General features: G+C 36.9%; 1 non-coding gene across 1 annotated transcript; it reads left to right on the top strand.

The window, feature by feature from the left end:
* The first annotated feature begins 23,859 nt into the window (after positions 1–23,859).
* LOC121213215 (small nucleolar RNA R71) lies at positions 23,860–23,966 on the top strand. The gene has a single exon (XR_005908590.1). It is a non-coding gene; the product is annotated as a small nucleolar RNA R71 (small nucleolar RNA).
* The last annotated feature ends 1,362 nt before the right edge of the window (positions 23,967–25,328 follow it).

Genomic DNA, 25,328 nt, shown 5'->3' on the forward strand with positions numbered 1-25,328 from the left:
ATCCAAATGACAGTTTTGCGCCTAACCTTTAACATTTTTACGATTTAGTCCCTAGGCTCGTATAATGAAACACATACACTTTCTATCTTACCCAAGCCTAGCCGAACACTTTTCCTTCTTATGGTAGGCCACATTTTCCATTATTTTCTCATTTCTACCACACATTTACATCTTTTGCAAAATAGTCCCTATAAGGGTTTTTCATGAAAATCACCTAGGAAAATATGTTTAACACACATTCAACTTTCATATTCCTCCATAATCCATCAAAATACAAGCAACTCATGCATGGGTAAATTTTTAAACATGAACCCTAGCATGAAATATGGGTAGAAATGGAGAGAGCAAGCTATCGGGATTTCAAAAATATAAAGAGCATGAAAAACAGGGCTTGGGAGCACTTACTATTGAGTTTGAAATGTTTGAAAACCCTAGCTATGGTGACAAGAGAATTTCGACAGCTATGGGGAAGAAGATGGTTGATTTTGGCTTGATTTTTCCCATTTTATTTCATTAAAAAGCCGAATGACCAAAATGCCCTCATGCCTTTCTTTAAAATTTCATCCATGCAAGCCCATTTTTGTCTAAAAATTTAGAAATTGGGCAAATTACTCTCCAAGACCCTCTAATTCATAACCCAAAGCAATTTCATACAAATTCTTCTAGAATTCAAGTTTTGAATTTATTCAATTTAGTCCCTAACTTCCAATTGAACATCTTACTCAAAAAATTTCTTCATGAAACTTTAACACATGCATATACTCATATTATAGGCCTCATAATAATCATAAAGTAAATATTTAGATGTCAAATTTGTGGTCCCGAAACCACCATTCTGACTAGGCCCTATTTCAGGATATTACATTTCTCTCCCCTTAAGGACTTTTGTCCTCGAAAGTCTTACCAGAAAACATATTCAGATAATGACTTCTCATGGTTTCTTCTGGCTCCCATGTAGCCTCTTCTATACCATGTCGATGCCATAATACTTTTACTAGAGAAACATCGTTATTTCTCAACTGTTTAACTTCACGAGCCAATACCTTAATGGTTCCTCTCCATAAGTCATGTTCGGTCGAATTTCAATCTCAGTCAGTGAAATTACATGAGAGGGGTCTGATCGGTATCTCCTTAACATGGATACATAGAACGCGTCATGAATCTTTTCCAGTTCGGGTGGTAACGCCAAACGATAGGCTAACGGTCCAACTCTTTCGGTGATCTCGTACGGTCCGATAAATCGTGGACTTAGTTTACCTTTCCGACCAAATCTCAATAACTTTTTTCATGGAGATACTTTCAAGAATACTCTATCTCCAACTTGAAACTCAATTTCCTTTCTTTTCAGATTAGCATAAGACTTTTGCCTATCTGATGCCGCTTTTAAACAATCCCGTATCACTTTAACTTTTTCTTCAGTTTCTTTAATCAGATCAACTCTATGAATCTGATTTTCCTTAAGTTCTGTCCAGTACAATGGAGTTTGGAACTTCCTGCCATACAGGGCCTCATAAGGCGCCATCTTCAAACATGTTTGGAAACTATTGTTGTAGGCAAATTCTACCAATGGCAGGTATTTTTCCTAGCTACCCTGAAATTCGAGGATGCAACAACGCAACATGTCTTCGAAAATCTGAATCAGTCGCTCAGACTGGCCATCGATCTGAGGGTGAAAAGTTGTGCTAAAGCTCAACTTTATACCCAAGGCTTCTTGTAACTTCTTCCAGAATCTCGAAGTGAACCTCAGGTCTCTATCCAAAATAATCAACAGTGGTACTCCATGCAATCTTACTATCTCAGAAATGTACATATCGACCAATTTATCAAGAGAATAATCCGTCCTTACAGGGATGAAATGAGCCAACTTTGTCAATTTGTCCACTATAACCCATATGGCATCTTTCTTTTTCAGAGTTAAAAGTAATCCCGTTAAGAACTCCATGGTAACTTTTTCCCACTTCTATTCGGGGACCATTACAGGTTGTAACAAACCTGAAGGCACTTGATGTTCAGCTTTAACTTGCTGACATACCAAGCATTTCGATACAAATTCAGAAACATCTCTTTTCATGTTGTTCCACCAGTACATCTTCTTTAAATCGTTGTACATCTTGGTACTTCCCGGGTGAACAGACAAACGACTGTTATGTGCTTCTTGTAAAATCTTCCGAATAAGTTCATTATCTTTGGGTACACAAACCCTATCTCTAAACATTAAACATCCATCAAGACTAACTCAGAAATCTGACTCAACACCAGACTCACATTGAGCTCTTTTTGCTTGCAAGTCATCATCATTAAGCTGAGCATCATGAATTTCCTGCAGAAATGTTGGCCTAGCCTCTAGCTCGGCCAGAACTGAACCATCATCAAGAAATGTCAAACGAGTATCCATGGCTCTCAAAGCATACAGGGATTTTCTACTCAATGCATCAGTGTCCACTTTTGCCTTTCCCGGGTGATAGTCGATAATCATATCATAATCCTTAATTAATTCTAACCATCTCCGCTATCTCAAATTTAATTCTTTCTGAGTCATCAAATATTTCAAACTCTTGTGGTCCATGAATATACGGCAAGTCTCGCCATACAAATAATACCTCCAAAATTTTAAGGCAAAAACAATAGCAGCAAGCTCTAGGTTGTAGGTTGGATAATTCTTCTCGTGAGGCTTCAATTGTCGTGAAGCATAGGCTATCACCTTACCATCTTGCATAAGTACACAACCCAATCAATTTAAGGATGCATCACTGAAGACCACAAGCTCTTTTCCCCGTTCAGGTAGCACTAAAACAGGAGCTTCGGTCAGCAATGTCTTTAACTTCTCAAAACTTTGCTGACACTTCTTTGTCCATTCAAACCTTCCTTCTGACCTGGTAAGCATTTACATGCTTAGTAAGCTCGAATAATCAGAAAGTAAACTTATCGAGTAATTAGCATACATCTATATTTAAATCATGAAATCATCAATTATGAAACGATTCCCTATCACATGCACTCAATCAATGAGTTAGTTACGTAACAAAGCATCAGGTAATTTATGTAGATGAGCTCATCATTCATCATCTTATTGACATACATCATATTAATCCCATTGAGTTTCTAGGAAATCTCGATGGAATACCTATTATCCATCAATTCTTATGAATGATCATTTCACATATATACACTCCCGCAAACCTCACATCTTATGGCAGGATTACCAGTCCAGGCTAAATCCCCCATATCATGAACTCATATAGTGATGTCGGGATTACCAGTCCAGGCTAAATCCCTTATAACAACAAACACCCTTAATGAGCTCAGATCGGAATTACCAGTCCAGGCTAAATTCAGACCCTAATCGGATTACCCGTCCGGGCTAAATCCATAATGCACATATATTCTTCAGGAGGCTTGATCATTTAAGGAACACCCGTCCGGGCTAGATCCTTTTCATACTTGATATCACGGATTACCTGTCCTGGCTAAATCCTTACTGCAACATATGCATGATCTTTTTATACATATCAATAAGGGTTTATCTTTCGAATTCCCTTTGTCAACCTCATCCGAGACATTTTTCACATGTTGCCATCAAATATGCATTTCTATGATATTTCATGCTAATAATAAATTCAATCATCATGCATTCATAAATCATTCAATTATGCATATTAGGGGTTTACTTGAAGTTATCTGAACTTACCTAGTATTCTTTTTGGAGTTGAGTTTCGGTTATTCCGAAACCTTGCGTTTACCTCGATCGACCTCCGAAATTTGTTCCTCAGGGTCTATAACAACAAAATTATATCATTAATACCCCACATTATACATTACAAATCTAATTCTCACCCCCGATCCAAATAATCGTTTTGCCCCTAACCTTTGACATTTTTATGATTTAGTCCTTAGGCTCGTATAATGAAACACATACACTTTCTATCTTACCCAAGCCTAGCCAAACACTTTTCCTTCTTATGGTAGGCCACATTTTCCATCATTTTCTCATTTCTACCACAAATTTACATCTTTTGCAAAATAGTCCCTATAAAGGTTTTTCATGAAAATCACATAGGAAAAGATGTTTAACACACATTCAACTTTCATATTCCTCCGTAATCCATCAAAATACAAGCAACTCATGCATGGGTAAATTTTTAAACATGAACCCTAGCATGAAATATAGGTAGAAATGGAGAGAGTAACTACCGGGATTTCAAAAATACAAAGAGCATGAAAAACATGGCTTGGGAGCACTTACTATTGAGTTTGAAATGTTTGAAAACCCTAGCTATGGTGACAAGAGAATTTCGGCAGCTATGGGGAAGAAGATGGCTGATTTTTGCTTGATTTTTCCCATTTTATTTCATTAAAAAGCCAAATGACCAAAATGCCCTCATGCCCTTTCTTTAAAATTTCATCCATGCAAGCCCATTTTTGTCCAAAAATTTAGAAATTGGGGAAATTTTTCTCTTCCAAAGTAATTTCATACAAATTGCTTCTAGAATTCAAGTTTGCAATTTATTCAATTTAGTACCTAATTTCCAATTGAACACCTTACTCAAAGAATTTCTTCAGGAAACTTTAACACATGCATATACTCATATTCTAGGCCTCATAATAATCATAAAGTAAATATTTAGATGTCAGATTTGTGGTCCCGAAATAACCATTCTGACTAGGCCCTATTTTAGGATATTACATGAAATGAGTTGGTTGAATTAGTTATGTTTGAAATGGATAGGTTTCAATTGTAGGGGGTTTTATGTAAAAATAAGCAGAAATGCTGTCAAAATGAGTAAAAAAAATTCGGAGTACTTGAACGAGCCTCGTTTCACTTTTAATACATGTTTTAGACTTCGAGAGTTCATTATAGGGACTTAGTTATTAAATTATACTATGAATTTTATTTTATTTGTGAGTTATTCGTAAGTTGTCTAATATGTCCTGTAATGCCTTGTAACCCTGTTTCAGCGACGGCTCGGGGTTTGGGGGTGTTACACCTCTTTTACTATTCCATTAGAAACTTTGTTTGCTAGTTTATTAGTTTTTGAATTTAAACAATACTCAAAATGCCTCCACGAAAAGTTAGAAATACTAATGAACCAGGACATTTTACGGTTCTCAATCCGTCTAATTTTTCGAATCCAAACATTGAAAAATATTTTTTTTTGAACTTCAAGGAAAAACATTTATTCAAGTGAGGGGATTTGAACTGTTGATAGTTCTCTGTTAGGAGGTATGACCTTTATTTAGATATCATAGATGGTAACATTTTTGTACAATCCTAAAAGACTTTGTTGTAGTCCCTGTAGTTCAGGAATTTTATGCATCCTTACGGGACCAAGAGTCTAGAGAAACCGAAGGTCATACATGGGAATCAATACCTATGCAAGGGAAAAATGTATGAATTACCCTCAAGTTATTTGTGAATTTTATAATGCTCTATTTTATGAAATAGATTTTATGGAATAAGCTGCTTTGGAATACTTCTAAGACATAGATATGGATAACATTATAAACTTCCTAACCAAGGGAAGGGGTGAATGGAAATGTTGCCTAGGTATTGATATTCCAACCTTTTTTAATCAAACTATAATGTTTCTTGAAGCAAAAATGTGGGTCCAATTTTTGTGCACTAGAATAACTCATGCTTTGAATGTTTATAATGTTAATACTCAAACAGCTTTGCTTTATGCTATTTTGTAGAAAAAAACATATATGCATCAAAACGTGGATATACCAAAATATGAAGCGATGCGTTAATGGCTAGAGAGTGGGAGTCTTCTTTCCTTACTTAGTGATGACCCTATGTAAGAGAGCAGGTGTTCCGATGACATCTATAGAGCAATCAATGAAACTGTCTCGAAGCATAATTGGCGACACTCTATATACATAATACATTGAGCTACTAGTTAAAAAAATTAAATAGTGGAACAAACACTAGTAAGAGATGTTGGCCACTATGACTTAATCACAAAGAAAAGAAAAATTGATTGTTCAGTAGGAAATTGGCAAGTGCAGCCATCCCAAGCTAGACTGGATGATACATTGGATTTAGGAGTTGGCCCCGATTTTTCAGGAATTAGCACGGAAAAAAAATATTAGGGTACCTAATTGTACGCCAAATATGTTTGGGCCGACACATCCAAAGCAAGAAAAAGAGTAAAAGAAGAGTGAAGAAGAAGAAGGATCTGATAAGGGGGTGGAGGATGTTGAGATAGATTTTTAGGAGAATGACTGAACTTTTTATTTTTATTTTTGTTTTTAAAAGATTGTATTAAAATTTGGAATGATTTTGAATTTATTTTAATTGTTAGGAGTAGGAGTAATAATATATTATTTGTTGTTTTGTTTAAATTTCCTATGTAGGAACCCCATATGGAAAAAGCACAATGATTTTGAGCTTTCAACGATCAAAAGAGGAGGCATCCACCAATAGTTACCAGGATTATCACGATCAATCGGGTAACTTCCTTTCTTATCCTTTACTGAGCTACACATTGAGGACAATGTGTTTTCTAAAATGTGGAGGGATAACATGGAGAATTTGTTTGAAATTTTTACGCTTTTCTTTGATTTTTCTTGTATTTTTGTGCTTGAGCTTGTAGAAATACAAGTGATTGGTTGGGAGCATGTTCATAGGTTGATTGTATTTACAATAAATTTGGCATGAGAATAGGTTATTTTAAAAATTTTAATAATCAGACTATTAGGTTCTATATATTACACTATAAATAGGTATTAAGCAATCGAATGTACCAAATGATATAGATAATAAAAGTAAAACAAGCATGCTGCTATGAATGATAAATTGTTGAATCTGTGATTGTTTGGTTGACTAGAGTTGTGAATATTGAGATTCTTAGGGATGACCTAAGACATCGTTTGGCATACACCCAAAGAAAAAAACTAATCCTATTATTTATCTTTAGTATCTATTTTTTTTAGCCAGAAAACACTTCTTGATGAACCTTCATACAAAACTCGAGCCAAAATATCAATTTGTACTTACTGTAACATCCCAAAATTGGGTTTAGTCAGAATAGTGGTTTCGGGACCACAAATCTGATGTAGAAATATTTATTTTATGATTATTATGAGGCTTAGAATATGAAAGTAAGAAAGTGTTAAAGTTTCATGAAGAAATTCTTAGTGTAAGGTGTTTAATTGGAAATTAGGGACCAAATTGAATAAATTGTAAAACTTGGATTCTAGAAGCAATTTGCATGAAATTGCTTTATATTATTAATTAGAAGGTCTTAAAGAGTAATTTTCCCAATTTTTAAGTTTTTGAACAAAAATGGGCATGCATGGAAAATTTTGGAAGTTTAGTAAGGAAGGGCATTTTGGTCTTTTGGCAATAAAATAAATAAAAAGGGAAAATGAAGGAAAAAATCAGCCATTCTTCTACCTCTTACTGCCAAAATTTCAAAGGATGCCATAGCTAGGGTTTCTTCACTTTCCAAGCTCAATAGTAAGTGACTCCTAGCCCCGTTTTTAATGTTCTTTGTATTTTTGAGATCTTTTCTCTCCATTTCTACCCATATTTTAAGCTAGGGTTCATGTATGCAAAATGACTCATGTGTAACAAGTTTGTTCTTTGATGATTTATGGGGGAATATGGAAGTTAGATGTGTGTTAAACATCTTTTTCTAAGTGATTTTCATGAAAAACCCCAAAAAGGACCTTTTTGCAAAAGGTACAAAATATGTGATAGAAATGTGAAATAAAGAAAAATTTGGGCTAGTATAAGTTTATAATACATTTGGCTAGGCTTGGGTAACCAAGGAATTGCATGTATTTCATTTTACGAGCCTAGGGACTAAGTTGTAAAATTTTGAAATGTTAGGGGCAAAATGGTCATTTTACCCAGGGGTGAATTTTAGGTCCGAAATAAATAACATGAGGTATTAATAATTTATTTTTACTGATATAGACCCTGAAGAACTGATTTCAGAGATCGATCGTGGAAAACGGAAGGTTTCGGAATAACCGAAATACGAAACCTAAGCAATTACCAGGTAAGTTCATGTAACTCAAATGTAAACTATCTTTAAAATACATTAAAGATGTATGTACATGTATGAATTATAATAGTAATATTTATTGTATGAAAACTCATGAAATATTAATGTTATGATGAAATGTCCCAGTTGAATAAAAGGGGATATCTGCTGGATTACTCGAAAACAAAATAATGGTATAAAGGATCTAGCCCAGACGGGTGATCCTATAATGATCTAGCATCCCAAAAAATATGTGAGCTTTGACGGATTTAGCCTGGACGGGTAATCCTAATAGGATCTTAATTTAGCCTGGACTGGTAATTCAGACTTGAACTCGTAGGAGTATATGTCATTGTAAGGGATTTAGCCTGGACTGGTAATCTTAACATTACTCTGTGAGTTATGTTGTGGGGGATTTAGCCTGGAATGGTAATCCCGCCATAAAAGTGAGGTTCACGGGAGTGCGTATTTAAAGGATCACTTGCATGATTTAATGGTAAACGAGATATCCATCGAGATTCCAAGAAATTCAACGGGATTAAAATGTTAAATGGGAATAGACATGTGTGAATTGATGAGCTCATCTATGAAAGATGTTACATTGTACTGGCATGAGCCTAACTTGATGGTTGAGTACATGTGATAGGAAATTTTACTATGAAAGTTTGGCCTAAATGTCTTGTATGATTGCATGTTAAATACCCGGTAAGCTTACTTTCCCGTTATCCGGACTTACTAAGCATGTTAATGCTTATCCCCCTCTCATTTCCCTATTTTACAAAGCTCATGGACTCATGAAGATTGGAAGACGATTGGAGCATTGTCAACACTATCAACTTGTTTTTCTTTGGTATATAGATACTTTATTTTGTCTCAATGGCATGTATAGATTTTTGTTATTTTGTGGTATGTGTCATTAGTTGGCCTATGTAATGGCTTAAATATTAAACTTACTCTTTTTGTATATGGCCATAAGACATGGCTCATTTTGATGTAGGCAATGACCTACTAATTGTGCTTGTTTGTGGTTAAATGTTCTGGTGATGATTAAATGTGATATATTATAAATAGACATATGAAATGTGGCCAAACCACTTGGGATGGTTAGGTCATAATTGGCAATGAGTTATAATAATGAGCCAAGTCTAAATGTGTTCTCGAATGAGATGTAAATCCCAAATACAAAGAGGATAAATTAGCATGTACATAACCGATGAGATGAGGTTAACATGCAATAGACCATTTATGGTAGTACTTGGGCATATTTAGGCCATTTTAATCTTCATTAAGATTCACTAATATGAGTGGTTATTGAGGGTGACCATTGGCTTAGATTTGTAGTCTCCAAAAAGGTCCACACGGATAGATACACGGGCGTGTGTCTAGGTTGTGTGTGACATACAGTCAGCCCCACAAGCGTATGGTATGGCTGTGTGTCCCCTACACCTAAAATTTTTAGGTCAGTATGCATGATAGTAAACACACGAGTATAGACACAGCCGTGTGTCTGAACCGTGTGGAGGACACAGCTTAACACACGTGCGTGTGTCCTGACCATGTGACCCTAAATACATGATGACATCATAAACATAATGCTCAAGTTTTTGGGCACGAGGGACAACACGGGCGTGTCTAGGCTGTGTGAAGTACACGAGCCAGGGACACAGGCGTGTGCTCGGCCATGTGAAAACCCCTGTGGGTTCAAAATGGGAAATAAATTTAATTAATTCCACACGGGTAAAGGACACGGGTGTGTCCCAAAGCACACGAGCGTATGCATTCCCTTCACACGGGCGTGTGTATTGCGTCCACATGAGCGTATGAGGCTTAACCTAGGAAATTTTCCAAAAACTTTCTTAAGTTCTTGGTTTAGTCCAGGACCATTCTCAATGTATGTTTTGGGCCTTGTAGGTCCATAATAGGATATTATAAATATGATTGATTGGTTTTAATTTGGAATGAAATTTTTTAGCTCGAAATTTTTTTAGAAATGTCATGTTTGTGCACAGTAGTGCCTTGTACCTTGTCCCAGTCTCGGGTACGGGTAAGTGGTGTTACATTTAGTGGTATCAGAGCTATGATTTAGTCAACTCTAGGACTAACGTAGCATATGTCGAGTATATCTATACATGCCATTATACAAGTTATGATAATGTGACATCTCCTAACCATTTTTAATTGTATTTGAACATAGTAAATGTCTTCCAATCAAGCTCAAGATGAGTCTGAGGGCGACGAGAGCGATGCTCCAGCTTCCGTTCAATGAGCTACTACTACTAGTAGTAGAAGACCTGTGTTTGAAGACCGAAAAGAGGCAAGAGCTGCCTTCTTTAAGATGATGGATGAATGGTTTGAGGATTATTTGAGAAACCGCTCCAATATACCATGACCTCTTCCACCCCCTGCTCGACTTGAAGGAGAAGTGCCACAGGGTGTGTTACCCGTGAGAATTGGTAACGCCTCTGTGGACAAACTTAGGAAATACAGAGCCGAAGAGTTTAAGGCCACAATTGACGACAATCCGAAATGTGCCAAATTTTGGCTTGAAAATACCATGAGAGTTCTCGACGAACTGTCATGTACTCCTGAGGAAAGTTTGAAATATACGGTGTCGCTATTGAAGGACACATCATACCATTAGTGGAAGACCGTATCCTTAGTAGCACTTAGAGAGTGTGTCACATGGGAATTCTTCTAAGCTAAATTTAGGAAGAAGTATATCAGCCAAAGGTTCTTGGACCAAAAGCGAAGGAGTTCCTGGAACTCAAACAAGGGAACAGAACCGTGTCAGACTACGAAAGAGAGTTCGTGAGACTAAGTCAGTATGCAAGTGAGTGGGTCCAATCGGAGGCGAAAATGTGTAAACGTTTCGAAGAAGATTTGAATGAAGAAATCAAACTTTTAATCGAGATTCTTGAAATAAGGGAGTTAACTACATTAGCTGATCGAGCCAAGAAGGTTGAGGAATTGAATAATGAAAGAAAGTAAACAAAGAGAGAAGCTAAAGCTTCAAGTAACAGATCTAGCGGCAGAACGCACTCCTTTCTTATGAAGAAATCTAAGAGTCAACAAGAACGCTCCACTGCATTGGTGGGATATTTAGGCAAAACAAGAAGCTTTAAACGACACAACCCAAAGTCTTCCTCCCCTAAGGTAACTAGTGTGGGAAGTGTAGATGATAAAAAGTTGAGATGTAAAAGTTGCAACAAGTTTCATTCTGGGGAATGCCAAATGAAGATTGGGGCATGTTTTAGATGTGGTTCCCTTGACCACTTCCTTAAAGATTGCCCGGAATGAGCCGATAAAGAGGTGGATTTAGCCCTAAAGTCTAATGTTCCTAATCCTCGAGGTAGACCACCACGAAATCCTGGAAGTGCAAGTGGTAGTCGAACTATTGTCAAGGATATGACTACAAAATCTGAGGCTTGAGCCCCAGCAAGGACTTATGCAATACGCGCTAGAGAGGAAGCTTCAACTCCAAATGTCATTACCGGTACATTTTCTCTTCATAATACTCATGTCATTGCCTTAATTGACCTGGGATCGACCCATTCCTACATATGCATGATATTGGTGTCTAGCATGAACATGTTTGTGGAATCAACAAAATTTGTAATTAAAGTGTCGAACCCTTTAGGCAATCAGTATTAGTAGATAAAGTTTGTAAGAATTCTCCTTTGACAATTCAAGGACATTGTTTTCTGGCAAATATTATGTTTTTTCCATTTGACGAATTTGATGTAATACTTGGTATGGATTGGTTGACCATCCATGATGTCAGAGTAAACTGTGGTAGCAAGTACATGGAATTAAAATGTTCAGATGGTGACATTCTTTGGGTTGATTCAAATGAGTTGAATACACTGCCGGCTGTGATTACTTCAATGATGGCTCAAAGGTATATGAGGAAAGGATATGAAGCTTACCTTGCGTTCATATTGAATACTAAAGAATCTGAATTGAAGATTGAGTCGGTACCGATAGTCTGTGAACATCTAGACGTGTTCCCAGAAGAGTTTCCAGGGTTACCTCCTGGTAGAGAGGTGGATTCAGTATTAAGCTAGTACCGGGAACGATGCCAATTTCTATTACTTCATACAGAATGGCACTACTGAGTTGAATGAGTTAAAATCATAGTTGCAATAATTGACTAACAAGGGTTTTGCAAGACCAAGCTCTTCACCTTGGGGTGCTTCCGTTTTATTCATGAAAAAGAAAGATGGATTGATGAGGTTGTGCACTATCGGCAACTCAGTAAGGTAACTATTAAGAATAAGTATCCCTTGCCAAGGATTGATGACTTGTTCAATCAGTTGAGGGATTTTCAAAAATAGATTTGAGATCTGGCTACTACCAGTTACGAGTTAAGGAGGTAGATGTGCCTAAGACTTCCTTCAGGACAAGGTACGGCCACTATGAGTTCCTTGTCATGCCTTTTGGTCTAACAATTGCCCAGCTGCATTTATGGATTTAATGAATCGTGTATTCCGACCGTACTTGGACAAGTGTGTAGTAGTATTCATAGATGATATTTTGATCTATTCCCGGAACGAGTCCAAACATGCTGAACATTTGAAGACTGTTTTACAGACTTTACGGGAGAGGCAACTCTATGCTATGTTTAGTAAGAGTGAGTTTTGGCTTCAAGAAGTCAGATTTCTCGATCATATTGTGTCGGGTGATGGCATCCGAGTTGATCCAAATAAAAATTCTACTATTATCAAGTGGAAGCCGCCAAAGAATGTAATAGAGGTTAGAAGCTTTTTGGGCTTCACCGGTTACTACCGACGCTTTGTGAAAGGATTTTCAATGATTGCAACTCCCTTGACGAGGTTACTGCAAAAAGATGTTAAGTTTGAATGGTTAGAAAAATGTCAGCAAAGTTTTGATAAATTGAAGACGTTACTGACAGAAGCTCCAGTTTTGGTACAACCCGAACCGGGAAAAGAATTTGTGATGTACAGCGATGCGTCCTTAAATGGACTTGGTTGTGTTCTTATGCAAGAGGGCAAAGTGATAGCTTATACCTCGAGGCAATTGAAACCACACGAGAAAAATTATCCGACTCATGACTTAGAGCTAGTTGTTATTGTATTTGCCTTAAAAATTTGGAGACACTATTTGTATGGTGAAACTTTCCGTGTATTCACCGATCACAAGAATCTGAAATACTTGATGACTCAAAAAGAATTGAATCTGAGACAGCGAAGGTGGCTAGAATTGATTAAGGATTATGAGCTTGTGATCGATTACCATCTTGGTAATGTGAATGTAGTCACCAACGCGTTGAGCAGAAAGTCCTTGTTTGCTCTGAAGGTTATGAACACACATTTGGCATTATCTGATGATGGTTCAGTTTTGGCAGAGTTGAGAGCCAGACTAACATTTCTCCAAGAGGCGCAGCTCAGATCAATCATAGTGACTAACAAGCCAAAAGAGCACAATGTGAAACGGGAGTCGAATCAGATTTTCGGATTGATCCTAATGGTTGTTTAATGTTTCGAGATAGGGTCTGTGTACCCAAAGATGATGACCTTATTTGGAAAATTTTGCAAGAAGCACATGATAGTTGTCTGTCAATTCACCCGGGAAGTACCAAGATGTACAATGATTTAAGGACCATGTACTAGTGATGGATGAAAAGAGATATCTCTGAATTTGTGTCAAAATGCTTGATATGTCAGCAGGTCAAAGCTGAACACCAAGTGCCTTCAAGTTTATTACATCCTATAATGGTTCACGAATGGAAATGGGACAGGATCACCATGGACTTCGTGATTGGGCTACCGTTAACCCCGAAAAAGAAAGATGTTTTTGGGTTGTAGTGGATAGACTAATGAAGTCAGCTCACTTTATTCCTGTACAGACAGATTACTCTCTTGATAGATTGGCCGACTTATACATATCCGAGATTGTGAGATTACACGAAGTACTGTTGTTGATCATTTCAGATAGAGACCCGAGATTCACTTTGAGATTTTTGAAGAAACTACAAGAATTCTTGCGTACAAAGTTGAGTTTCAGCACGGTGTTCCACCCACAGACCGATGGTCAGTCTGAGCGGATGATTCAGACCCTTGAGGATATGTTACGATGCTGCGTCCTTGAATTTCAGGGTAGTTGGGAAAAATATTTACCATTGGTGGAGTTCGCCTACAACAACAGTTTTTAGACGAGTTTAAAGATTGCACCTTATGAGGCGTTATATGGCAGAAGTGCCAAACTCCATTGTATTGGACAGAACTCAAGGAACACCAGATTCACGGGGTTGATTTGATCAAGGAAACTAAAGAAGAGGTTAAAGTGATCCGCAATTGTTTAAAAGCGGCATCGGATAGGCAAAAGTCATATGCTGATTTAAAAAGGAAAGAGATTGAGTTTCAAGTCGGAGATAAAGTATTCTTGAAAGTGTCTCCCTGGAAAAAGGTTTTGAGATTTGGCCGGAAAGGCAAATTGAGCCCACGATTTATTGGACCATATAATATTACTGAACGAGTTGGGCCTTTAGCCTACCAGTTAGCCTTGCCAACCGAAATGGAAAAGATTCATGATGTTTTCCATGTGTCCATGTTGCGTAGATACAGATCAGATCCCTCACATGTGATTTCACCATCGAAATTTGAGATTAGACTGGACATGACCTATGGTGAAGAACTGATCAAAATTTTAGCTCAAGAAGTTAAACAATTAAGGAACAAGAATATAGCCTTGGTAAAAGTTCTATGGCATAGATACGAAGTGGAATAAGCCACATGGGAACCTAAAGAAACCATGAGAAGTCAATATCTAAACTTGTTTACTGGTAAGACTTTCGAGGACGAAAGTCCCTAAGGGGGGAGAAATGTAACATCCCAAAATTGGGTCTAGTCGGAATAGTGGTTTCGGGACCATAAATCTGATGTCAAAATATTTATTTTATGATTATTATAAGGCCTAGAATATGAAAGTAAGCATTTGTTAAAGTTTCATGAAGAAATTCTTAGTGTAAGGTGTGCAATTGAAAATTAGGGACCAAATTGAATAAATTGCAAAACATGGATTCTAGAATCAATTTCCATGAAATTGCATTAGATTATTAATTAGAAGGTCTTAAAGAGTAATTTTCCCAGTTTCTAAGTTTTTGGTCAAAAATGGGCATGCATGGAAAATTTTGGAAGTTTAGTAAGGAAGGGCATTTTGGTCTTTTGGCAATAAAATCAATAAAAAGGGAAAATGAAGAATCAGCCATTCTTCTCCCTCTTGCTGTTGAAATTTCAAAGGACACCATAGCTAGGGTTTCTTCACTTTCCAAGCTCAATAGTAAGTGACTCCTAGCCCCGTTTTTAATGTTCTTTGTATTTTTAAGATCTTCGTAACATGTTCTCTCCATTTCTACCCATATTTTAAGCTAGGGTTCATGCATGCAAAATGACCCATTTTTGAAATGTTTGTTCTTTGATGATTTATGGGGGAATATGAAAGTTAGATGTGTGTTAAACATCTTTCCCTAAGTGATTTTCATGAAAAACCCCTAAAAGGACATTTTTGCAAAATGTACAAAATATGTGGCAGAAATGTGAAATAGAGGAAAATGAGGGCTAGTATGAGTTTATAATACATTTTTCTAGGCTTGGGTAACCGAGGAATTGCATGTATTTCATTTTACGAGCCTAGGGACTAAGTTGTAAAATTTTGAAATGTTAGGGGCAAAATGGTCATTTTGCCCGGAGGTGAATTTTAGGTCCGAAATAAATAACATGAGGTATTAATTATTTATTTTTACTGATATAGACCCTGAGGAATCGCTTTTGGATATCGATCGTGGAAAGCGGAAGGTTTCAGATTAACCAAAATACGAAACCTAAGCAATTACCAGTTAAGTTCATGTAACTTGAATGTAAACTATCTTTAAAATACATTAAAGATGTATGTACATGTATGAATTATAATAGTAATATTTATTGTATGAAAACTCATGAAATATTAATGTTATGATGAAATGTCCCAGTTGAATAAAAGGGGATGTCTGATGGATTACTCGAAAACGAAATAATGGTATAAAGGATCTAGCTGGGTCGGGTGATCTTATAGTGATCTAGCATCCCGAATAATATGTTGTTTTGACAGATTTAGCCTAGACAGGTAAACTAAATAAGATCTAAATTTAGTCTAGACTGTTAATTCAGACCTGAACTCGTAAGAGTATATGCCATTGTAAGGGATTTAGCCTGGACTGGTAATCTTGACATTACTCTGTGAGTTATATTGTGGGGGATTTAGCCTGGGTTGGTAATCCTGCCATAAAAGTGAGGTTCATGGGAGTGCGTATTTAAAAGATCACTTGCATGATTTGATGGTAAACGAGATATCCATCGAGATTCCAAGAAATTCGACGAGATTAAAATGTTAAATGGGAATAGACATGTGTGAATTGATGAGATCATCTATGAAAGATGTTACATTTTACTGGCATGAGACTAACTTGATGGTTGAGTACATGTGATAGGAAATTTTACTATTAAAGTTTGGCCTGAATGAAGTATGATTGCATGTCAAATACCCGGTAAGTTTACTTTCCAGTTATCTTGACTTACTAAGCATGTTAATGCTTATCCCCCTCTCCTTTCCTTATTTTACAGAGCTCGTAGACTCGTGAAGATTGGAAGACGATTGGAGCATTGTCAACACTATCAACTTGTTTTGCTTTGGTATATAGATGCTTTATTTTGTCTCAATGGCATGTATAGGTTTTGGTTATTTTGTGATATGTGGCATTGGTTGGCCTATGTAAGGGCTTAAATATTAAACTTATTCTTTTTGTATATGGCCATAAGACATGGCTCATTTTGATGTAGGCTATGATCTGCTAATTGTGCTTGTTTGTGGTTAAATGTTCTAGTGATTATTAAATGTGGTATATTATAAATAAACATATGAAATGTGGCCAAATCACTTGGGATGGTTAGGTCATAATTGGCGATGAGTTATAGCAATGAGCCAAGTCTAAATGTGTTCTTGAATGAAATGTAAATCCCAAATACAAAGAGGATAAATTAGCATGTACATAACCGATGAGATGAGGTTAACATGCAATAGACCATTTATGGTAGTACTTGGGCATATTTAGGCCATGTTAATCTTCATTGATATTTACTAATATGAGTTGTTATTGAGAGTGACCATTGGCTTAGATTTGTAGTCTCAAAAAAGGTCTACACGGATAGATACACGGGCGTGTGTCTAGGCTGTGTGTGACATACGATCAGCCCCACGGTTGTGTGGTATGGCCGTGTGTCCCCTGCACCTAAAATTTTTAGGTCAGAATGCATGATAGTAAACACACGGGTAGAGACACGGCCGTGCATCTCAACCCTGTGGAGAATACGCCCTAGCACACGGGCATGTGTCCTGGCCATGTGACCCTAAATGCATGATGACAGCATGAACAGAATGCTCAAGTTTTTAGGTACAGGCAACAACACGGGCGTGCCTAGGCCGTGTGAAGTACACAGGCCAAGGACAAGGGCGTGTGCTTGGCCGTGTGAAAACCCCTGTAGGTTCGAAATGAGAAATAAATTTAATTAATTCCACACGGGTAAGGGACACGAGTGTGTCCCAAAGCACACGGGCGTGTGTATTTCCTCCACACGGGCATGTGAGGCTTAACCTAGGAAATTTTGTAAAAACTCTCTCAAGTTCTCGGTTTAGTCTCAGACCATTCTCAATGTATGTTTTGGGCCTCGTAGGTCCATAATAGGGATATTATAAATATGATTGATTGGTTTTAATTTGGAATGAAAATTTTTAGCTCGAAGATTTTTTGGAAATGTCATGTTCATGCACAGTAATGCCCTATACCTTGTCCCGGTCTCGGGTAAGGGTAAGAGGTGTTACCCTTTTCTTTGGTCCTAAAATGCATGACTATAGACGTCTGGCCATATGTATTGAGGGTTAAGTAGATACATTATGGTAGATTTTGTAAAAATAAAGTGAAATAGGAGGGATCGATGTGATATGTGATTATAGGTTAGCCAATATGTCCAACAAAAGAAAAACTCAAAAAGAAAATCAAAACGAGAAGAAACAGTTCTTGAAAAGTAAAAGCATTTGTGATTGAGATGTATTGAAAAAGAGGGAAAAAATGTGACAAAGTCCAAAAAGTAGAAAATCTCGTTCATTAGTGCACAAAAACTTGTTAGCTAACTGTAATTGTTGATGCGTGATATTTGTAACAGGTTTTAAAGATTTATAAATGAAACGTTCTTGAGACTAACTTATTATCACGATTAAGGCAAGTGTACCTATCGAACAGTAGTATAGTTCAGCAAGACCATATTGTCTAACCCAAAGGAGCTACGAGTACTAGTATTTACTTCTTTTTTATTATCTAGCCTAAAAATTAAGAGGTTGGGTTATCTAAACTAATTACTAAGTAAGAATGCACAGAAAGAAAACTCAGGAAAATACTTTTGGGAAAATCTGATTGATTGAAACAATACCTAAGGTAAAATCCACCTCGACTCACTTGTTATTTGACTCTGAATCAGATGATTTATTCATTTGACTTGATCCGTAGAAATCCCTAAGTTATATTATTATCTCTCTTGAGACTAATAACGTGTAACCCTAGGTTGAATAATTGAAATCTTTTTCTAATTAACACCCTAGAACTGCATTAACTCGATCTATGGATTCCCTTATTAGGTTTCACCCTAATCCGGCAAAATCTTGTCACCCTATCTCTAAGCACGCAATCAACTCTGCTTAATTATGAAAATTTTACTCTTAGACAGGGTCTATTCCTCCTTTAAATAAGAGCGTTAACTTGGATCAATATCCTGAAATATTAAAACAAGAATTAAGAACACATAATCAAGAACAAGTCAAATATTTATCATACAATTCAGATAATAATAACAAGATCTTAGGTTTCATTCCCCTTAGGTATTTAGGGGGTTTAGTTCATATTTATGAAAGAAAACATCTCAGAAGCATAAAGATAACAAAACATAAGAAAACCCAAAACTCCTGAAGGAACTTGAAGGGAGATCTCCAGTCTTGATGATGAATCCGACTCTTAAGATGGATCAATCGGCTTTCCTTGAGTAATTCCTTGCTTCTTCCTCTGTGTCCCCCTCCTAAGTGCCTCTTCAAGTGTTTAAATATACTTCTGATTGCCTAAGAGCCCTAAAAATTGACCTTTTTCGAATAGGACTAAACTTAGGCTCGACAGGGACACGCTCGTGTGACACGCCTGTGTGCGATTACTCCAGCCATGGTCAAGGCTGTTAAATAGGCACGGGCGTGGGGTCTACCCATGTAAGTCGTGCTTCAATCCTGCCAAATTGACACGACCGTGTGACACGCTCGTGTGAGGAAGTCCAAGCCGTGTTGTTTTCCCATGTGGGTCCATTTTCTCCGTTTTCGGCCCGTTTCTCGATCTTTTTACTCTCCTATGCTCACCTAAGTATAAAACATGAAATTAAAGGATTAGGAACATCGAATTCTCCAAATCTAAGGAGAAATCATCCATAAATGAGCTAAGCATGGGATAAAAATATGTATAAATTACGGTTTATCAAATACCCCCACACTTAAGCATTAGCTTGTCCTCAAGCAAAATCCTCAACTCACGATCAAAATAAATTCTTCTCAATTTATAATCCCTATCAATAATATCTCAAAATAATCCATAAGTATTTATACATTGAAAATTCAACTAAAAGTACATCAAAGTTCCAGACATTCTAAGTTGAGCATTTTATCATGAAAGCATAGGTGTCTCATTTCATCTAAGTGATTACCTTGATCAAAATATCACAGAGTTTAACATCCTCACTAACGATTCACTCAAATCACTTAAGGTGTTTAAAGACATCAATTAAAGCACTCGTTAGTCAATATGAGAAGTTATTACCATAGGCTTGCTTGAAAATCAAATCTCCACCACTATATATTGAGATGATACCTCAATCAAAAAGGTCTGTAGAGGGTTGTAACGTGGCTTTGGTTAGGGGGTGTAGTCATAAGCTTGAAATAAAAGGTTAGAATCGAGATTAAATTAAAAAATTACCTAACTAGAAAAATGACTAGTCATTAGTTGAATACAAGTGAGCTTCTTATCAGAATATGGAATTAACACTCAAGCTCAAAAAATGGCGAATTACTACTAATATGTATGTAAGTATTGTTGTTGTTGTTTTTTTTTGTTTGTTTTTCTTAAGAACAAGTCAAATACATAGAAGAACAAAACGTAGCTAAGCAATTAGTTCAAATCAAATCTCGACAAAAGTAGGGATCAAATTAAGGGATTTCAACAATAATGGGTTATGGGTTAATACTGAGGGTAAATCAATTAATGGTTTGTTAGGCTCAAAGGGTTCACTAAGGGTTAATTATGAAGGTAGGCTTTTGTGGTGTGAGTGGGTTAAACCTAAGTGCCTTTATCATCTTGACATATCAAATCAAATGGTGTGGTCTTGACATGCATGATAAGCAAGTTCTAGAATAACAATTCAATACTGATGCACTCAAAGCAACAATAAAAGTGAGCATGAAAGAAATAATAGATGCTCGAAAGGCTCAAAATCTCACAAAAATTATGGCTTTTTGATGTTTAAACCTGTGAATTTCAACTCAAGATAATACCTAAGCTTGGGAAAAACAACCTAAAAGTTTTTAATTCTTCAAAAATCAACTTATCATGCTTGATTCCCTAATGTCTTAAAGTTTAAACACTCAATGAATAAATGCCTATGTTTTAATTCAAGACATATCAATAAAAATCATAAATTAATTAAAATTCATTCTAATAGTGATATGAGTGATTCATGTGAGAATAAGACACAATTTAGGGATTTCTAATGGTGATATAAAAGACCCCTCACACTTAAGATGTACATTGCCCCCAATGTACAAAGGTAGATATATTGAAAAAGATAGATTTATAATCATAAGATAGGGAGAGAAGTGAAACTTCCTGAATGATGAATGAACTCCTTGAATTGGAGTGATAGAGAGTAATCGGTCAAAGCAATGATGAGAGTGGAGAAGGATACTCTGGTGGTGGTAGAGGTTCATTAGTCTATAAGTCCTGCGCCATTTGAAGTTTTTAGTTCCTGTTTGATGATGAGCTTTGGAGCTCTTTATGTCTGTGAAAAAATTAGGAACTCTTTAGGAAAAATAATGAAGCATAATTACTAGTAATGAAATAGCTGAAAAATAAAAATTGTAAAAAATCAAGATAAAATAGTATTAACAGGAAATAAAAAGTAATTTCAAAATATAAGGATAAAGCTAAGATATAAAATAGGTGTTTATAGAGAAATTGGCGCACACGGCCGTGGGGCACGCCTGTGTGCCTTTGTTTCAGCCCGTGCGTTTCGTGGTTTTTGAAATTGGGCGCATCGGTGTACTCGGCCATGTTGCACGACCGTGTCAATCTTTGTTCGCTTCTCCCACGCCTGTATACATAGGTCCACGCCCATGTTCATTTTGACAGTGTCGACCACAGGTGGAGGGCACGGGCATGTCGCAAGCTCATGTTACATTCCCAGTTTCAACCACGATTCCAAGGCACGGGCGTGTCTCATGTCCGTGTTGTTTTGCCAGTTTCGACCATGGCCATATCTCACAGCCGTGGCAACTTATCGCATCCCATGTTGGGGAAAAATCTTGCCCTATTTTCACACGACTGTATCGCACGACCGTGTCTCCACCTATGGTGTGAGCACGGCCTAAGGAACATCCGTGTGCCTGGCCGTGTGGATGGGAAAACCCTGTGTTTCAAGACTTAGTTAATAGGTTAGATATGAAAAACTAGAATTTTAATATGTCATTATTGTTAATGCTCGGGTTACTTCCCGAGAAGCGTTTATTTATAGTCTTAAGCTAGACTTACCTCTCTTCTGCATGATCCAGGTGGTGCAAGGAGTTTACACTCCTCATCCCTGCTATCAACTTTATCAACATAAGGTTTAAGACGAGTATTGTTTACCTTAAAAATACCAAATTTGGGATGAATTACTTCGACTGTACCATATGGGAAAATACTGAGTACCGTAAGAGGAATTTCTTCATTAGGTTCAGAAGTGGTAATGTGAGGATCTGCTACATCTAGTAGTACTTTGTCTCCAACCTTAAGTGGATTTGGTGAGGTATTGAGCTCGTCTTGGCTTGGTTTCGATTTATCGGGTGTTCTCGGTTCTGTGTCTGCCATTCATCTAACTCCTCAATTTGTAGCCTTTGTTCTTCATAGATAGGTCCTTTGTTGTTGTTTGAACCTCGCTCATATGCATTGTTCGTAACTATTTCCTGCACAGAGGGTTTCACCACATGATTAGTACTAGTAGAATGATTTATACAACCACCTTCAATTTTTGATGTGTTACTCGAATTACGAGCTTGAAGGGTGATTGTTTCATCTTCCACACGAAGTGTGAGTTCACCTGTGCCAACATCAATAATGGTTCTAGCAGTCGCTAAAAAGGGTCGTCCTAAAATTAAATGTGCGTTATTATCCTCTTCCATGTCTAGAACAACAAAGTCTACTGGGTATATAAATTTATCGATCTTAACAATAACATTTTCAATGATACCCCTAGGAAATCTAATGGTTTTATCAGCCAATTGAATGCTCATCCTAGTATCTTTGGGTTTCCCAAGACCTAGCTGTTTAAACATTTTATAAGGCATAACATTAATGCTTGCCCCTAAGTCAGCCAATGCATTATGAGCATCTAAATTACCAATTAAATAAGGAATCGTAAAACTCCCTAGATCTTTCAATTTGTTGGGTAGCTTATTCTGTAATATGGCTGAGTAAACTGCATTGAATCCTGCATGCGAAGCCTCATCCAACTTCTGTTTATTTGTTAAAAGCTTCTTTAAGAATTTGACTGCGTTTGGCATCTGCGAAAGAGCTTCAATAAATGGTAAATTAATATGTAACTTTTTAAATAATTTATGGAATTTACCGAATTGTTCTCCTGTGTGGTCTTTACTTGTCACGTTTGGGTATGGCAGATGAGGTTTGTATTCTTTACTTACTGGTTTCTGGTCATTGTGGTCTACCTCACGCTTACCTTTACTTACCATAGTTTCTTGCTTCGGTTCTAGTTCAGGTCCAACTAACCCTTCCGCATCTTGAATGGTAATTGCATTGATTTGCTCCAATGGGTTAGATTCAGTGTTACTCGGACTACCTTGTGGTCATTCAGAAATCAGTTTGGCGAGTTGGCTTATCTGAGTTTTGAGCCCTTGGATTTACGCTTGTTGATTCTTAAGAACTATTTCAATATTTTGGAAACGAGTTTCTGACACCGAGATGAATTTTGTTAACATCTCCTCAAGGTTCGGCTTCTTTTCTTGCTGGTAAGGTGGTTGTTCAAAACCTGGAAGATGTTGTGGCCTTTTATTTCCTTGACCGCTCCATGAGAAATTGGGATGGTTCCTCCAACCTGCATTATAAGTTTTACTATATGGGTTATTTTGGGGTCTAGAGTTATTGTTACACATATATTGGACTTGTTCCTCCTCGATGCTAGGGTTGAAGGGTTGATATTCTATGCATGCTCCTCCTCCATTCGAATCGCACCTCATCACTGGATGTACCTGAGTAGAACCACACAAACTATCAATCTTTTTATTTAAGAGTTCTACTTGCTTAGATAGCATAGTAACCGCGTCGAGGTTGAAAACACCAATTTCTTTCGTTGGCTTTGTTCTCATAACTTGCTATTGATAGTTATTTAGTGACATCTCCTCAATAAATTCGTAAGCCACCTCAGGTGTCTTATTATTGCTAGTTCCTCCAGCGGCTGCATCAATCATCTGCCAAGTCGAAAGATTCAGGCCATTATGAAACGTTTGAACCTGTAGCCAAAGCAGTAACCCATGGTGAGGGCACATTCTCAAAAGGCCCTTGTATCTCTCCCATGCATCGTAGAGTGTTTCTAAATCCATCTGCACAAAAGAAGAGATATCATTACGTAATTTGGCTATTTTAGCCGGCGAAAAATATTTTAATAAAAACTTTTCGGTCATTTGTTCTCAAGTAGTGATTGACCCTCGTGGTAACGAGTTCAACCATTGTTTAGCCTTATCCCTTAACGAAAAGGGAAACAACCGAAGGTGAATGGAGTCATCAGAAATGCCATTAATTTTAATGGTATCACAAAATTCTAGGAAATTTGCAAAGTGAGCGTTGGGATCCTTGTCCTGCAAACCGTCAAACTGAACAAACTGTTGTATCATTTGAATTGTGTTAGGTTTCAGTTAAAAATTATTTGCAGCAATAGCAGGTCTAACTATACTTGACTCAGTTCCTATTAAATTAGGTTTAGCATAATCATACATAGGGCGTGGAGTAGGATTTTGATTTACTGGATCAGCAGCAATCGCATGAGGTAGCGGATTTTCTTGGTTTTCAGCCATCTCCTCGGTTGTGGTTGAAGTATCATCCTCTTGCTCGTCCTCTGTGTATCTTAGGCTTTGCCTTAAAAGTAAAATGGCTAAAGTAATAAAAATCGAGTGTTCCTAATATCCTAGTTCCCCGACAACGGTGCCAAAAACTTGATGCATGATATTCGTAACAGGTTTTCAAGATTTATAAATGAAACATTCTTGAGACTAACTTATTATCACGATTAAGTCAAGTGTACCTATCGAACAGTAGTATAATTCAGCAAGACCGGATTGTCGAACCCAAAGGAACTACGAGTACTAGTATTTACTTCATTTTTATTATTATCTAGCCTAAAAATTAAGAGGTTTGGTTATCTAAACTAATTACTAACTAAGAATGCACAGAAAGAAACTCGGGAAAATACTTTTGGGAAAATTCGATTGATTGAGACAATACCTGAGGTAAAATCCACCTCGACTTCACTTGTTATTTGACTCTGAATCAGACGATTTATTCATTTGACTTGATCCGTAGAAATCCCTAAGTTATATTATTATCTCTCTCGAGACTAATAACGTCTAACCCTAGGTTGAATAATTAAAATCTCTTTCTAATTAACACCCTAGAATTGCATTAACTCAATCTATGGATTCCATTATTAGGTTTCACCCTAATCCGGAAAAATCTTGTCACCCTATCTCTAGGCGCGCAATCAACTCTGCTTAATTATGAAATTTTACTCTTAGACAGGGTCTATTCCTCCTCTGAATAAGAGCGTTAACTTGGATCAATATCCTGGAATATTAAAACAAGAATTAAGAACACATAATTAAGAACAAGTCAAATATTTATCATACGATTCAGATAATAATAACAAGATCTATCTTAGGTTTCATTCCCCTTAGGTATTTAAGGGTTTTAGTTCATATTTATGAAAGAAAACATCTCAAAAG

The sequence above is a fragment of the Gossypium hirsutum genome, chromosome A13 (genome assembly GCF_007990345.1).
Source record: "Gossypium hirsutum isolate 1008001.06 chromosome A13, Gossypium_hirsutum_v2.1, whole genome shotgun sequence".
Lineage (NCBI taxonomy): Eukaryota > Viridiplantae > Streptophyta > Magnoliopsida > Malvales > Malvaceae > Gossypium > Gossypium hirsutum.